This window comes from Numida meleagris, chromosome 26, assembly GCF_002078875.1.
Source record: "Numida meleagris isolate 19003 breed g44 Domestic line chromosome 26, NumMel1.0, whole genome shotgun sequence".
Classification (NCBI taxonomy): domain Eukaryota; kingdom Metazoa; phylum Chordata; class Aves; order Galliformes; family Numididae; genus Numida; species Numida meleagris.
This window is the reverse complement of record NC_034434.1, coordinates 3,125,241-3,128,671: the sequence shown is the minus strand read 5'-3', so window position 1 is coordinate 3,128,671 and position 3,431 is coordinate 3,125,241. Positions and strand designations below refer to the sequence as shown.

The following is a 3,431-nucleotide window of genomic DNA, read 5'->3' as shown; positions in this document are numbered from 1 at the left end:
GGAGGAGGGGGAGGCCCCTCCCCACCCCCGGGCAAAGCACTTCAAAGGGCTCCCGGCTGTGGGGAACTGACGGCAATTTCCTCTGCTGTCATAAAACAAATTGGGATCTGCGAGGGGAGCGGGGCTGGTGGGGCGCCGGGGACGTGCGGTGCACGCACGTGTGCATTTGTGCACCGGTGTGTGCATGCACCAATGTATGCACGGCGATGTGGTGTGTGCGTGCGTGCACCCCTGTGCGCCTGCACCTGCCCAGGGCTGCGGGTGCTGAGCCAGGTGCCCGCCAGCAGGTTCCGGGGGGGCCGTGCAGGGGGTGCCGTGGGGCGATGGCAGCCGGTCCCATCCCATTCCAGCCCGTGGGGCTGCGCCGTCTGCATCGCCCCGGCCCCAGGGGAGTCCCCTGGGGGGGCTGTGGGGCCTCAGACGGGCGCCGGGATCGTCACCCAGACGGCCCTGGGGGGGCTGAGCTGCTGGGGATGGCACAGATCCAGGCACGGCGCTGGGGACGACGGCACCCGTGGATCTGGGGGGGGCACTGGGTGGGCACAGCCCCATGGGTTGGCCTTGGCTCTGTGCACCCACAAACCCAGAGTAAAGGGGTCTGTCTGGGGGACAGGTGCCTGAACTCCGTGGGACCCCCAGCACCCACGGCACAGCGTCCCCATGCCGTCTATGTCCCCATGCCTGGCACAGAGCTCAGGGCACAGCCCCTAAAGGACAGCAGGGTCCCCATCCTGCCCACACCCCACGCAGCCCCAGCTCCTGCCCTATGGATCCCCATATGGGCCCCACACAAAGATATCTCCGGGATTATCGCGATGCTCTCCTCTGCCCGCGGCCGTGCCAGGTCGCAGCGTGCCCCGGGGCTGCGTTTCTCACCTGAGCAGGAACTACTGTCGGGATTCAACCTTTGCAGCACGACGGCCTCCCCTGCCCTGCGAGGAGCTGACAGCCCGCGATGATTCAAGCCTGGATTTTAATGAGCCCCACGTAATCTCCCTGCATATCTGCGCCCGCCCGGCCGTCACCACGCGAGGAAACCCTCCTGGCACGGCAGCAGGGAGCAGCCGGCACCGTGCACCGGAGATGGGGACACACGGCCACAAATGGGGACGTGTGGCTGCTCTGGGGATGGGGACACAGGGGCACAATGGGGACGTGGCTGCTGCAGGGGTGGGGATATAGCATTGGGGACACGATGCTCGTTGCTCTGAGGATGCAGATGGGGACATGTGGCTGCGATGGAGACACAGCCACACCGCGGACAGGTGCCACCTGGTCGTGCCATCGCATCCTCCTCCCCACGCACGGAGCCCCCAGGCCCCGGGGGGGGCAGGGCTGGCCCAGCCATGCAGGAACAGGTTTGGTGCATGGCGCGGATCAAAGGTGCGGAGGCAGCGCGGGGCTGACGTCAGGGCCCCCGGGCAGCGGTGACGGCACCGTCCCCGTCCCCAGGTTGGCTTTGCCACCCCCCGGCAGGGGCTCTGCAAACCGCCTGCTAATTCTTCGAAGAAATCATTAAGAATGGTTTAATGATCTCAGCAGAGATGGGCTGGCGGGCTGCGGAGGTGCCCTAATTGCCTTAATTGCGTGTGGGCTCTGAGCAGCTGCCAGCAGCCCCGGGCATGGGGACGGCTTGGGGGGGAGGGGTTGGGGACCCGTGGGGATGGGGACCCATAGGGGACAGCATGCCCTCGCCCCACACAACGGCTCCAGGTCCTGCAGGGCTCCTGGCTGGGGCCCTGTGCCGTGTCCCCGTGCCACTCTCTGCGTCCCTGTCCCCTGCCTCGCTGTGACCCCTCCCAGCCTCACTGTATGGAGCCGTGTCCCCATGGCCCCATATCCCCATGTCCCCCTCTCAGCCTGGCAGTGCTGATCTGCGTGGTCCCATTCTGTGCCCCATTGCAGAGCCCCTCGTCCCCGTGTCCCCATGTCCCAGCCAAACACACCGGGGACGTGGACACGGGGCAAAGAGCTGAGGGAACCCATTGCCAGGAAACCTCCCTTTTCCATGCAAAACCCACCCACACTTGCTCCCCCAACCCACACAAGGACATCCCCATCCCCGTGTCCCTGCTTGCATCCGTGCCGGGCCTGCAGCCGAGAGCTGGCGTCACTGCTCGCCTGGGGAAGCTGAGGCAGGGAGCGGCAGGCTGGGACTTGTCTGGGCAGGAGCACAGTGCGGGCATCGCAGTGTGGGCAGCTCAGTGTGGGCAGCTCAGTGTGGGCAGCGCAGGCAGCTGCCCCTCGTCCCCCCACCGGGGGCAGCGGTGCTGGGGGTGGTGGTGGGGGAGAGAGCCCTGGGGGTGCCCGCACAGAGCCAGGCTGGGGGGGAGGGGGCTGCTGGGTGGGACGTGGGTCTGAAACGGGACGTGGGAGAGCTGAGCGTCCCCAGGATCCCCAGCGCGTTGCGTTTATGGGTTTCCCTTCAGAATCTGCGCTGCCCCGGGGACCCCCGGCCCGGGTTGGTCCCCGGGGGGGCGGGGGTCGGAGGCGGCGGGGCCGGGCGCTGTGAGTAAGCCGAGCACGAGGAGGGGATGGTAATTAGAAGGGAGGCACTCGCCGCAGCAAGTTCCCACAAATGGAGGCCCCGCGGCCATAGACACCGCACAACAAAGCGCCGAGCAATTATTTGGCTCCAGCGGGGGGGGCCGGGCCCACGGGGGCCGGAGGAAGGCGGGCACCGGCTGGGACCCCATCTCGGCCTCCGGGGGGCACCGGGAACACCGCGGGGGGCTCGGTGCTGCGGGCCCGGCCCCGCCTTGAGGTGGTAATGAGGGGCGCCGCACGGAGCTCGGCGGACCCCCACCAGCCGGGACCGGCCCCGGTACGGCCTCACCGGGACCCCGCGCCCTCGCCGGGCTGAAGGCGCCGGGGTCCGCCGCCGGGCGCGCAGCCAATCCCGGACTGCGCGGCCCCCCCCCGCTCCTCCTGTTGGTCTATCACTCTGTCAATCATACTCGTGGCAGCCAACCGTGAGGCTGCTTTCTGTCGGCTCCCGCCCAGGAGGAAGTCCGCCTCCCCACCTCAGGGGCTTGTCAATCAATCAGAGGACGGAGAAGGGCTATGCGCGCTCTCATTGTTCAGTCGAGGTGCCAATCAGAGATTCACCCTCCCATTGGATCTCCGCTTCCGTCCGTCACATTGTCAGTCCGCTCCCATTGGCGGAGCTGTCGCTCCATCACCGCGTCCCATTGCTCGGCGGAGTTGCCGATCAAGAAGTCGGCGCTAGCGGATTGGTCGCTGATCAACACCCTCGCCGTGGATTGGCCGCAGTGCAGGCGAGCCGGGCGGGGATTGGGCAGGAGGCCTCCGAGAGGGCGGGTCGCGCAGGGCGGTGCCCGGACAGCCCCGCAGGAGGAAGATGGCGCCGTGAGGGGGTCGGAGCCGCCGCCGCCGCCGCCCCGGCCGGTCTGTGCGGGCCCGCGGCGGGG

General features: G+C 68.3%; 1 protein-coding gene across 1 annotated transcript in view; it reads left to right on the top strand.

Annotated features, from left to right (window-relative positions):
* SP2 (Sp2 transcription factor) overlaps nt 3,280-3,431 on the top strand; it is a 10,007-nt gene continuing 9,855 nt past the window's right edge. Inside the window, exon 1 of the mRNA XM_021377864.1 lies at nt 3,280-3,408. The gene's annotated coding sequence lies outside the window, so the exon portion shown is untranslated. The remainder of the gene's footprint in view (nt 3,409-3,431) is intronic.